Here is a 12,480-nt window from a genome sequence, read left to right as displayed (position 1 = left end):
GCTCTGCTGCCTTACAAGTACCAGGCACTGTCTGACCGCGCCACAACCACATTAACGAACGCTATGCTCTTTAGTTAGACTTATCATTCAAATTGTTCCAATGGTTTTCTTCTAGCTGATCTAAGCAATCTGGTTTCCAACAGATCTTTTTTATTATCCCATGCACTCTGTAGCTACTTAAATGCTGCTTGCTTTCTAAAACTTTGCTCCAGGTGAGGATCGAACTCACAACCTCGGCATTGCTCTGCTACGTACTGTCTTATAAGTACCGCGCGCTAACCGATTGTGCCACTGGAGCTATTGAATTTTGAAAAAAAGTCCAAACACCACCGTCTTTAGTTAGACCTATCATTCAACTTGTTCCATGGTTTTTTTCTGATTACAGCAGTGATCCTCAAATCTGGCTCGGGAGATCCACTTTCCTGCAGAGTTTAGCTCCAACCCTAATCAAACAAAACTACCTGTGATTTTCTATTGATCCTGTTGACATTGATTAGCAAACTCAGATGTGTTTGATTAGGGTTAGAGATAAACACTGCAGGAAAGTTGATCTGCAGCTGAATTTGAGGATCACTGTATTACAGCAATCTTGTTTACAACAGATCTTTTATATTATCCAATGAACTTTGCGGCTACTGAAATGCTTCATGCTTGTCACTTGACACACCGCGGCCACGATAACATCGTATGACACATGGATCACACAAAGTTCATGCACGAAGCTCACTACTAACAAGCTGATTATCTGAAACAGTTATGTTAATAAAGAGAGACATGCAAAATATGGGGGCTCACGGACTGGAATTGGGAACTGCTGTTCTAACTGATTACAGCAATCTGTTTACATTATCCCATGCACTCTGTAGCTACTTGCATTCTGAAGCCTTGCTCCAGGTGAGGCTCAAACTCATAACCTCAGCAGTGATCTGCTGCCTTACAAGTACCAGACACTGACTGATCGCGCCCCAACCACATTAACGAACGCTATGCTCTTTAGTTAGACTTATCATTCAAATTGTTCCAATGGTTTTCTTCTAGCTGATCTAAGCAATCTGGTTTCCAACAGATCTTTTTATTATCCCATGCACTCTGTAGCTACTTAAATGCTGCTTGCTTTCTAAAACTTTGCTCCAGGTGAGGATCGAACTCACAACCTCGGCATTGCTCTGCTACGTACTGTCTTATAAGTACCGCGCGCTAACCGATTGCGCCACTGGAGCTATTGAATTTTGAAAAAAAGTCCAAACACCACCGTCTTTAGTTAGACCTATCATTCAACTTGTTCCATGGTTTTTTTCTGATTACAGCAGTGATCCTCAAATCTGGCTCGGGAGATCCACTTTCCTGCAGAGTTTAGCTCCAACCCTTCTCAAACAAAACTACCTGTGATTTTCTATTGATCCTATTGACATTGATTAGCAAACTCAGATGTGTTTGATTAGGGTTAGAGCTAAACACTGCAGGAAAACTGATCTGCAGCTGAATTTGAGGATCACTGGATTACAGCAATCTTGTTTACAACAGATCTTTTATATTATCCAATGAACTTTGCGGCTACTGAAATGCTTCATGCTTGTCACTTAACACACCGCGGCCACGATAACATCGTATGACACATGGATCACACAAAGTTCATGCACGAAGCTCACTACTAACAAGCTGATTATCTGAAACAGTTATGTTAATAAAGAGAGACATGCAAAATATGGGGGGCTCACGGACTGGAATTGGGAACTGCTGTTCTAACTGATTACAGCAATCTGTTTACATTATCCCATGCACTCTGTAGCTACTTGCATTCTGAAGCCTTGCTCCAGGTGAGGCTCAAACTCATAACCTCAGCAGTGCTCTGCTGCCTTACAAGTACCAGGCACTGACTGATCGCGCCCCAACCACATTAACGAACGCTATGCTCTTTAGTTAGACTTATCATTCAAATTGTTCCAATGGTTTTCTTCTAGCTGATCTAAGCAATCTGGTTTCCAACAGATCTTTTTATTATCCCATGCACTCTGTAGCTACTTAAATGCTGCTTGCTTTCTAAAACTTTGCTCCAGGTGAGGCTTGAACTCACAACCTCGGCATTGCTCTGCTACGTACTGTCTTATAAGTACAGCGCGCTAACCGATTGCACCACTGGAGCTATTGAATTTTGAAAAAAAGTCCAAACACCACCGTCTTTAGTTAGACCTATCATTCAACTTGTTCCATGTTTTTTTTCTGATTACAGCAGTGATCCTCAAATCTGGCTCGGGAGATCCACTTTCCTGCAGAGTTTAGCTCCAACCCTAATCAAACAAAACTACCTGTGATTTTCTATTGATCCTGTTGACATTGATTAGCAAACTCAGATGTGTTTGATTAGGGTTAGAGCTAAACACTCCAGGAAAATTGATCTGCAGCTGAATTTGAGGATCACTGGATTACAGCAATCTTGTTTACAACAGATCTTTTATATTATCCAATGAACTTTGCGGCTACTGAAATGCTTCATGCTTGTCACTTGACACACCACGGCCACGATAACATCGTATGACACATTGATCACACAAAGTTCATGCACGAAGCTCACTACTAACAAGCTGATTATCTGAAACAATTGTGTTAATAAAGAGAGACATGCAAAATACGCTAAGATGGGGGGCTCGCGGACTGGAATTGAGAACTGCTGTTCTAACTGATTACAGCAATCTGTTTACATTATCCCATGCACTCTGTAGCTACTTGCATTTTAAAGCCTTGAGCCAGGTGAGGCTCAAACTCACAACCTCAGCATTGCTCTGCTATGTACTGTCTTATAAGTACTGCACGCTAACCGATTGCGCCACTGGAGCTATTGAATCTTGAAAAAATGTCCAAACACCTTCGTCTTTAGTTAGACCTATCATTCAACTTGTTCCATGTTTTTTTTCTGATTACAGCAGTGATCCTCAAATCTGGCTCGGGAGATCCACTTTCCTGCAGAGTTTAGCTCCAACCCTAATCAAACAAAACTACCTGTGATTTTCTATTGATCCTGAAGACATTGATTAGCAAACTCAGATGTGTTTGATTAGGGTTAGAGCTACACACTGCAGGAAAGTTGATCTCGTCAGCTGAATTTGAGGATCACTGGATTACAGCAATCTTGTTTACAACAGATCTTTTATATTATCAAATGAACTTTGCGGCTACGGAAATGCTTCATGCTTGTCACTTGACACACCACGGCCACGATAACACCGTATGACATATGGATCGCACAAAGTTCATGCACGAAGCTCACTACTAACAAGATGATTATCTGAAACAGTTATGTTAATAAAGAGAGACATGCAAAATATGGGGGGCTCACGGACTGGAATTGGGAACTGCTGTTCTAACTGATTACAGCAATCTGTTTACATTATCCCATGCACTCAATAGTTACTTGCATTCTGAAGCCTTGCTCCAGGTGAGGCTCAAACTCATAACCTCAGCAGTGATCTGCTGCCTTACAAGTACCAGGAACTGACTGATCGCGCCACAACCACATTAACGAACGCTATGCTCTTTAGTTAGACTTATCATTCAAATTGTTCCAATGGTTTTCTTCTAGCTGATCTAAGCAATCTGGTTTCCAACAGATCTTTTTATTATCCCATGCACTCTGTAGCTACTTAAATGCTGCTTGCTTTCTAAAACTTTGCTCCAGGTGAGGATCGAACTCACAACCTCGGCATTGCTCTGCTACGTACTGTCTTATAAGTACCGCGCGCTAACCGATTGCGCCACTGGAGCTATTGAAGTTTGAAAAAAAGTCCAAACACCACCGTCTTTAGTTAGACCTATCATTCAACTTGTTCCATGTTTTTTTTCTGATTACAGCAGTGATCCTCAAATCTGGCTCGGGAGATCCACTTTCCTGCAGAGTTTAGCTCCAACCCTAATCAAACAAAACTACCTGTGATTTTCTATTGATCCTGTTGACATTGATTAGCAAACTCAGATGTGTTTGATTAGGGTTAGAGCTAAACACTGCAGGAAAGTTGATCTGCAGCTGAATTTGAGGATCACTGGATTACAGCAATCTTGTTTACAACAGATCTTTTATATTATCCAATGAACTTTGCGGCTACTGAAATGCTTCATGCTTGTCACTTGACACACCGCGGCCACGATAACATCGTATGACACATTGATCACACAAAGTTCATGCACGAAGCTCACTACTAACAAGCTGATTATCTGAAACAGTTGTGTTAATAAAGAGAGACATGCAAAATACGCTAAGATGGGGGGCTCGCGGACTGGAATTGGGAACTGCTGTTCTAACTGATTACAGCAATCTGTTTACATTATCCCATGCACTCTGTAGCTACTTGCATTCTAAAGCCTTGAGCCAGGTGAGGCTCAAACTCATAACCTCAGCAGTGCTCTGCTGCCTTACAAGTACCAGGCACTGTCTGACCGCGCCACAACCACATTAACGAACGCTATGCTCTTTAGTTATACTTATCATTCAAATTGTTCCAATGGTTTTCTTCTAGCTGATCTAAGCAATCTGGTTTCCAACAGATCTTTTTTATTATCCCATGCACTCTGTAGCTACTTAAATGCTGCTTGCTTTCTAAAACTTTGCTCCAGGTGAGGATCGAACTCACAACCTCGGCATTGCTCTGCTACGTACTGTCTTATAAGTACCGCACACTAAGCGATTGCGCCACTGGAGCTATTGAATTTTGAAAAAAAGTCCAAACACCACCGTCTTTAGTTAGACCTATCATTCAACTTGTTCCATGGTTTTTTTCTGATTACAGCAGTGATCCTCAAATCTGGCTCGGGAGATCCACTTTCCTGCAGAGTTTAGCTCCAACCCTTCTCAAACAAAACTACCTGTGATTTTCTATTGATCCTATTGACATTGATTAGCAAACTCAGATGTGTTTGATTAGGGTTAGAGCTAAACACTGCAGGAAAACTGATCTGCAGCTGAATTTGAGGATCACTGGATTACAGCAATCTTGTTTACAACAGATCTTTTATATTATCCAATGAACTTTGCGGCTACTGAAATGCTTCATGCTTGTCACTTGACACACCGCGGCCACGATAACATCGTATGACACATGGATCACACAAAGTTCATGCACGAAGCTCACTACTAACAAGCTGATTATCTGAAACAGTTATGTTAATAAAGAGAGACATGCAAAATATGGGGGGCTCACGGACTGGAATTGGGAACTGCTGTTCTAACTGATTACAGCAATCTGTTTACATTATCCCATGCACTCTGTAGCTACTTGCATTCTGAAGCCTTGCTCCAGGTGAGGCTCAAACTCATAACCTCAGCATTGCTCTGCTATGTACTGTCTTATAAGTACTGCACGCTAACCGATTGCGCCACTGGAGCTATTGAATCTTGAAAAAATGTCCAAACACCTTCGTCTTTAGTTAGACCTATCATTCAACTTGTTCCATGTTTTTTTTCTGATTACAGCAGTGATCCTCAAATCTGGCTCGGGAGATCCACTTTCCTGCAGAGTTTAGCTCCAACCCTAATCAAACAAAACTACCTGTGATTTTCTATTGATCCTGAAGACATTGATTAGCAAACTCAGATGTGTTTGATTAGGGTTAGAGCTACACACTGCAGGAAAGTTGATCTCGTCAGCTGAATTTGAGGATCACTGGATTACAGCAATCTTGTTTACAACAGATCTTTTATATTATCAAATGAACTTTGCGGCTACGGAAATGCTTCATGCTTGTCACTTGACACACCACGGCCACGATAACACCGTATGACATATGGATCGCACAAAGTTCATGCACGAAGCTCACTACTAACAAGCTGATTATCTGAAACAGTTATGTTAATAAAGAGAGACATGCAAAATATGGGGGGCTCACGGACTGGAATTGGGAACTGCTGTTCTAACTGATTACAGCAATCTGTTTACATTATCCCATGCACTCAATAGTTACTTGCATTCTGAAGCCTTGCTCCAGGTGAGGCTCAAACTCATAACCTCAGCAGTGATCTGCTGCCTTACAAGTACCAGGAACTGACTGATCGCGCCACAACCACATTAACGAACGCTATGCTCTTTAGTTAGACTTATCATTCAAATTGTTCCAATGGTTTTCTTCTAGCTGATCTAAGCAATATGGTTTCCAACAGATCTTTTTATTATCCCATGCACTCTGTAGCTACTTAAATGCTGCTTGCTTTCTAAAACTTTGCTCCAGGTGAGGATCGAACTCACAACCTCGGCATTGCTCTGCTACGTACTGTCTTATAAGTACCGCGCACTAACCGATTGCGCCACTGGAGCTATTGAAGTTTGAAAAAAAGTCCAAACACCACCGTCTTTAGTTAGACCTATCATTCAACTTGTTCCATGGTTTTTTTCTGATTACAGCAGTGATCCTCAAATCTGGCTCGGGAGATCCACTTTCCTGCAGAGTTTAGCTCCAACCCTAATCAAAAAGCTACCTGTTATTTTCTATTGATCCTGTTGACATTGATTAGCAAACTCAGATGTGTTTGAATAGGGTTAGAGCTAAACACTGCAGGAAAATTGATCTGCAGCTGAATTTGAGGATCACTGGATTACAGCAATCTTGTTTACAACAGATCTTTTATATTATCCAATGAACTTTGCGGCTACTGAAATGCTTCATGCTTGTCACTTGACACACCGCGGCCACGATAACAGCGTATGACACATGGATCACACAAAGTTCATGCACAAAGCTCACTACTAACAAGCTGATTATCTGAAACAGTTGTGTTAATAAAGAGAGACATGCAAAATACGCAAAGATTGGGGGCTCGCGGACTGGAATTGGGAACCTCTGTTCTAACTGATTACAGCAATCTGTTTATATTACCCCACGCACTCTTTAGTTACTAGCATTCTAAAGCCTTGATCCAGGTGAGGCTCAAACTAAAAACCTCAGCTGCCTTACAAGAACCAGGCACTGACAGATCGCGCCACATCAGCAAATACTATGCTCTTTAGTTAGACTTATCATTCAAAGTGTTCCAATGGTTTTCTTCTAGCTGATCTAAGCAATCTGGTTTCCAACAGATCTTTTTTATTATCCTATGCACTCTGTAGCTACTTAAATGCTGCTTGCTTTCTAAAACTTTGCTCCAGGTGAGGCTCGAACTCACAACCTCGGCATTGCTCTGCTACGTACTGTCTTATAAGTACCACGCTCTAACCGATTGCGCTACTGGAGCTATTGAATTTTGAAAAAAAGTCCAAACACCACCGTTTTTAGTTAGACCTATCATTCAACTTGTTCCATGATTTTTTTCTGATTACAGCAGTGATCCTAAAATCTGGCTCGGGAGATCCACTTTCCTGCAGAGTTTAGCTCCAACCCTTATCAAACAAAACTACCTGTGATTTTCTATTGATCCTGAAGACATTGATTAGCAAACTCAGATGTGTTTGATTAGGGTTAGAGCTAAACACTGCAGGAAAATTGATCTGCAGCTGAATTTGAGGATCACTGGATTACAGCAATCTTGTTTACAACAGATCTTTTATATTATCCAATGAACTTTGCGGCTACTGAAATGCTTCATGCTTGTCACTTGACACACCGCGGCCACGATAACATTGTATGACACATGGATCACACAAAGTTCATGCACGAAGCTCACTACTAACAAGCTGATTATCTGAAACAGTTGTGTTAATAAAGAGAGACACGCAAAATACGCAAAGATGGGGGGCTCGCGGACTGGAATTGGGAACCTCTGTTCTAACTGATTACAGCAATCTGTTTATATTATCTCATGCAATCTGTAGCTACTTGCATTCTAAAGCCTTGCTCCAGGTGAGGCTCAAACTCAAAACCTCAGCAGTGCTCTGCTGCCTTACAAGTACCAGGCACTGACAGATCGCACCACAGCCACGTTAGCGAAAACTATGCTCTTTAGTTAGACTTATCATTCAAATTGTTCCAATGGTTTTCTTCTAGCTGTTCTAAGCAATCTGGTTTCCAACAGATCTTTTTTATTATCCCATGCACTCTGTAGCTACTTGCATTCTAAAGCCTTGCTCCAGGTGAGGCTCAAACTCACGGTGGTGTTTTGAATTTTTTTTTAAGATTCAATAGCTCCAGTGGCGCAATAGGTTAGCGCGCGGTACTTTTAAGACAGTACGTAGCAGAGCAATGCTGAGGTTGTGAGTTTGAGCCTCACCTGGAGCATAGTTTTAGAAAGCAAGCAGCATTTAAGTAGCTACTGAGTGCATGGGATAATATAAACAGATTGCTGTAATCAGTTAGAACAGAGGTTCCCAAATCCAGTCCGCGAGCCCCCCTTCTTTGCGTATTTTGCATGTCTCTCTTTATTAACACAACTGTTTCAGATAATCAGCTTGTTAGTAGTGAGCTTCGTGCATGAAATTTGTGCGATCCATGTGCGTTACAGTGTTATCGTGGCCGCGGTGTGTCAAGTGACAAGCATGAAGCATTTCAGTAGCCGCAAAGTTCATTGGATAATATAAAAGATCTGTTGTAAACAAGATTGCTGTAATCCAGTGATCCTCAAATTCAGCTGCAGATCAACTTTCCTGCAGTGTTTAGCTCTAACCCTATTCAAACACATCTGAGTTTGCTAATCAATGTCAACAGGATCAATAGAAAATCACAGGTAGTTTTGTTTGATTAGGGTTGGAGCTAAACTCTGCAGGAAAGTGGATCTCCCGAGCCAGATTTGAGGATCACTGCTGTAATCAGAAAAAAATCATGGAACAAGTTGAATGATAGGTCTAACTAAAGACGGTGGTGTTTGGACTTTTATTCAAGATTCAATATCTCCAGTGGCGCAATTGGTTAGCGCGCGGTACTTATAAGACAGTACGTAGCAGAGCAATGCCGAGGTTGTGAGTTCGAGCCTCACATGGAGCAAAGTTTTAGAAAGCAAGCAGCATTTAAGTAGCTACAGAGTGCATGGGATAATAAAAAAGATCTGTTGGAAACCAGATTGCTTAGATCAGCTAGAAGAAAACCATTGGAACTATTTGAATGATAAGTCTAACTAAAGAGCATAGCGTTCGTTAATGTGGTTGTGGCGCGATCAGTCAGTGCCTGGTACTTGTAAGGCAGCAGAGCACTGTTGAGGTTATGAGTTTGAGCCTCACCTGGAGCAAGGCTTTAGAATGCAAGTAGCTGCAGAGTGCATGGGATAATATAAACAGATTGCTGTAATCAGTTAGAACAGCGGTTCCCAATTCCAGTCCTCGCGCCCCCAGTGGAATGATAAGTCTAACTAAAGAGCATGGTGTTTGGAAATTTGAACAACTGTTTCAGATAATCAGCTTTTTGGTAGTGTTCATTGCTCCCCACTCCCTGTGCAGGGGAAATCTGTTGAAGTTTACTTCACTTTGGAACATTCATTCACAGAGCTGCACTGCACTATGTTGTCACATATGGACAAATGTGACATCATATAGCTCTGTAAATAAATACAACTTAAAATAACTTCTCTCATACTCCACTGCACTTTGAATGGAACATATAAGTTCGCGTCGAACTAGAATCATGGTTGGATATCCTGTGATGTCCACTTCGCAGGGCACTTACGTTGGAATAGAATAAATGTCTGAAGTGATAAGCATAACATACAACATGTGCAGAGCAGGGGCCACAAGGACTGGGATTGAGAACCGCTGAGTTAGAGGAAAGTTCACTGGAAGTCGTGAAATACTAGTCTAACTAAACCCTTTGACCCATAGTCTAAATTAACCCTTTGACCCAATATTTCTGTACCCCCGGGACTACAGTCACATATATGGGATTTAGAATGTTCATTGACGTCACATAGCAACTAAATTCAAACTGACCTTTTGTGCTTTATCTGACACCGAATCAGAGAGAGAAATGCACTGCTCGTGTCATATTATCACAACTATGCAGTGTTTTTAACCACATAATATTTATTGTACATTTTAGATTTTAGATTGGTTTAAGTGCTCATAAGTAATAGTAAAGCAAAACATTTAGAGCTTGTAAAATACACAGAGATGTCTATAGAAGCAACAGTAACAATCCATTCAAATATAATTTGCAGATGTGTTTTATTCATATCAAATACACATAGTGTAAGTAACTAAAAGTTCAATCTATTTTTCGCCCATTTCTTGGCCACTTATTACTTGAATTAATGTGCTGTAAAGGACTTCCTGAACTGCAATGTGAATAAACATGGTGGCAACCCTTCTCACATTACAGATCAAGATACTTTAGTATATTTTTTAAATGACAAAACACACTCATTTACACATAATTTTACATGACATTCATTTTGATTATCTCTTTGGGGATATACAAGGGTGTCTTTGGGACATAAATCAATAGAAATATCATTTTGACAATATAAATATCGCTTTCTGCTGAACAGCTCTTCAATAAGATTAGATTTTTGTGCCAAGGATAGGGCACGGTGAAGATCAGATAATTTAACTGTGACATTTGGTTTTCTATTTTAGTGCATTATTTATTTGTTCTAAGTTCAGCATGAAGAGGGATATATTAAATATTTAATTTGGACTCAGTTCCACATTAGTCACTAGAAATGGAGAGCAAAACGAGCAAAATATGCTTTACCTGCTTTACCTTCTCGACCCACACACATTCTTTAGCATTATTCCCATCAAATCCACTAACAATTATTTCCATCTTAGACTCAGATTATTGATTCTGGCTTGCTCAGGCACTTACAAGGGTTCTTCAGATAAAATTAGGGCACTGACCTCAGCATGATACTCTTTCAGATGGTGGACTGCAATTTTTAATGGACATTTATTAACAGAGTTTAAATGCGCTGGTTTTACTAATAACTCTGGAAACTGAAAGTAGTTTCGCTCTTTGGTGAGCTTGAAACACAGTGAACAGTGTGTATTCTTAAATTCTTAAGCATTTTGCTTCAATAATACATCAAATAAGGGTGCGTTCGCACTTGGCATGTTTGGTTCAATTAAAACAAACTCTGGTGCGATTGCTCTGTTAGTTTGGTTCGTTTGAGCATGTGTGAATGCTGCCATCTGAACCCTGGTGAGCACCAATCAAGCGGACAGAGACCAATATTTTCAGCTGTCTTTGTCCACTTGTTTAGTGCTTCCAACAAACTCTGTTGTAGTTCGAATGATATATGAACGCAACATGGACCAAATACTTCTAAACGAACCAAAAACAGGATGTAATGACACGATGCTATTCTATGCAACATGATTTGATGACATGGTATAACCAAAACCAAATGAGCAGAGGCCAAACATGCAGCAGCAATGTGGCAATGTGCCTTTAATGACGTCCTTGTGAGTCTGGAGGTGATGAAAATAAAACTATATATACTGTAGGGTGTATTCACATCAGGAATGTCCATTAGTTCACTTGCTTTGGTCCGGAACAAATACAGTGTTGATGTTTTTGCTTAGTGCGGTTTGCTTTTACACTGCCCTTTTTGCAAGTGAACCAGACATTGTAAACAGAAATACACGTGTGCTAAGGTCATCCATTTATTGGGAAGAAACTCTCAAACAGGGAATGAGCATCATATGAAACGATGTCATACAATGCTGTAATTATGACTGGCTGGAAATAATATCTATAGATATAAAACACTTAAAGCATAACACAATGTTAGGTTAAACATTCAATAAATGAGTGCTATTAGGCACATATTCAAATGTCTGTGCGGAGAATGGAGAGTAAGTTTGAGTTTGTATGCAATGCAAATTAATTGTAGTGAACCTATAGATCTAATAATAATAACAATAATGATAATAACAATGGTAATAATTAAATTAATTAATTGGAAATGACAAATCCTCTCGACATCACCTAATGCTTTTTTTTTTATATATATCTCTGGCTATTGTTCATATACAGTAGTGTTGTTTTTGATGGCCTGTTTTAATTTTAGTTTTAGTCTAGTCTTCGTGTGAATCTGTCATTTTATTTTTTTATTAGTTGTAGTCACGTTCATACTCTTTTTAGTCTAGTCTAATTTTAGTCAACGAAAACTGATGACATTTTCGTCTAGTTTTAGTCAACGATAACTGATGATATTATAGTCTAGCTTTAGTAGATGAAAACTGATGACATTTAGTCTAAATTGTATTTTAGTCTCTTTTAATGCCATTTTATTTAACTCAGTTAATACTACCTAGTAGTACAGACGAAACAAAATTTTTCTTTTAACCAAACCCATTTCAAACAAGGCTATCTTACTATTAGGGCTGGTAATTTAATGTGTTAATTAGATTAATTAATTATGGAGAAAAATAGCGTTTGAAATGTATTAATGCATTTAACGCACTTGCCCTGCCAAAGACCTATGTGGATCCTCTGCCATTTCATACAGTCGATTAATGACTAATATGAAGCAGGGAAACAACTTTAACTCAGAGGGAGTGTCAGCCACATTAAAAAAGTTAACAGCTTAAGTCATTTGTGGATTAATGCGTATTGGAGAAGCAAACCATTTAAAAT

At 39.9% G+C, this 12,480-nt stretch overlaps 9 non-coding genes across 9 annotated transcripts; 1 reads left to right on the top strand and 8 right to left on the bottom strand.

Annotated features, from left to right (window-relative positions):
- Window positions 1–204: 204 nt before the first annotated feature.
- trnai-uau (transfer RNA isoleucine (anticodon UAU)) lies at window positions 205–298 on the bottom strand. The gene is made up of 2 exons: window positions 261–298; window positions 205–240 (listed from the first exon to the last, which is right to left on the bottom strand). It is a non-coding gene; the product is annotated as a tRNA-Ile (tRNA).
- An 828-nt stretch (window positions 299–1,126) lies between these two features.
- Window positions 1,127–1,220, bottom strand: trnai-uau (transfer RNA isoleucine (anticodon UAU)). The gene is made up of 2 exons: window positions 1,183–1,220; window positions 1,127–1,162 (listed from the first exon to the last, which is right to left on the bottom strand). It is a non-coding gene; the product is annotated as a tRNA-Ile (tRNA).
- An 829-nt stretch (window positions 1,221–2,049) lies between these two features.
- On the bottom strand, window positions 2,050–2,143 carry trnai-uau (transfer RNA isoleucine (anticodon UAU)). The gene is made up of 2 exons: window positions 2,106–2,143; window positions 2,050–2,085 (listed from the first exon to the last, which is right to left on the bottom strand). It is a non-coding gene; the product is annotated as a tRNA-Ile (tRNA).
- A 1,522-nt stretch (window positions 2,144–3,665) lies between these two features.
- On the bottom strand, window positions 3,666–3,759 carry trnai-uau (transfer RNA isoleucine (anticodon UAU)). The gene is made up of 2 exons: window positions 3,722–3,759; window positions 3,666–3,701 (listed from the first exon to the last, which is right to left on the bottom strand). It is a non-coding gene; the product is annotated as a tRNA-Ile (tRNA).
- Window positions 3,760–4,597: 838 nt separating this feature from the next.
- Window positions 4,598–4,691, bottom strand: trnai-uau (transfer RNA isoleucine (anticodon UAU)). The gene is made up of 2 exons: window positions 4,654–4,691; window positions 4,598–4,633 (listed from the first exon to the last, which is right to left on the bottom strand). It is a non-coding gene; the product is annotated as a tRNA-Ile (tRNA).
- Window positions 4,692–5,280: 589 nt separating this feature from the next.
- trnai-uau (transfer RNA isoleucine (anticodon UAU)) lies at window positions 5,281–5,374 on the bottom strand. The gene is made up of 2 exons: window positions 5,337–5,374; window positions 5,281–5,316 (listed from the first exon to the last, which is right to left on the bottom strand). It is a non-coding gene; the product is annotated as a tRNA-Ile (tRNA).
- An 831-nt stretch (window positions 5,375–6,205) lies between these two features.
- Window positions 6,206–6,299, bottom strand: trnai-uau (transfer RNA isoleucine (anticodon UAU)). The gene is made up of 2 exons: window positions 6,262–6,299; window positions 6,206–6,241 (listed from the first exon to the last, which is right to left on the bottom strand). It is a non-coding gene; the product is annotated as a tRNA-Ile (tRNA).
- Window positions 6,300–7,119: 820 nt separating this feature from the next.
- trnai-uau (transfer RNA isoleucine (anticodon UAU)) lies at window positions 7,120–7,213 on the bottom strand. The gene is made up of 2 exons: window positions 7,176–7,213; window positions 7,120–7,155 (listed from the first exon to the last, which is right to left on the bottom strand). It is a non-coding gene; the product is annotated as a tRNA-Ile (tRNA).
- Window positions 7,214–8,801: 1,588 nt separating this feature from the next.
- On the top strand, window positions 8,802–8,895 carry trnai-uau (transfer RNA isoleucine (anticodon UAU)). Its single transcript has 2 exons — window positions 8,802–8,839; window positions 8,860–8,895. It is a non-coding gene; the product is annotated as a tRNA-Ile (tRNA).
- The last annotated feature ends 3,585 nt before the right edge of the window (window positions 8,896–12,480 follow it).

This window comes from Carassius gibelio, chromosome A23 (genome assembly GCF_023724105.1).
Source record: "Carassius gibelio isolate Cgi1373 ecotype wild population from Czech Republic chromosome A23, carGib1.2-hapl.c, whole genome shotgun sequence".
NCBI lineage: Eukaryota > Metazoa > Chordata > Actinopteri > Cypriniformes > Cyprinidae > Carassius > Carassius gibelio.
The sequence above is the reverse complement of the archived record's forward strand: the minus strand, read 5'-3'. Positions and strand labels throughout refer to the sequence as shown.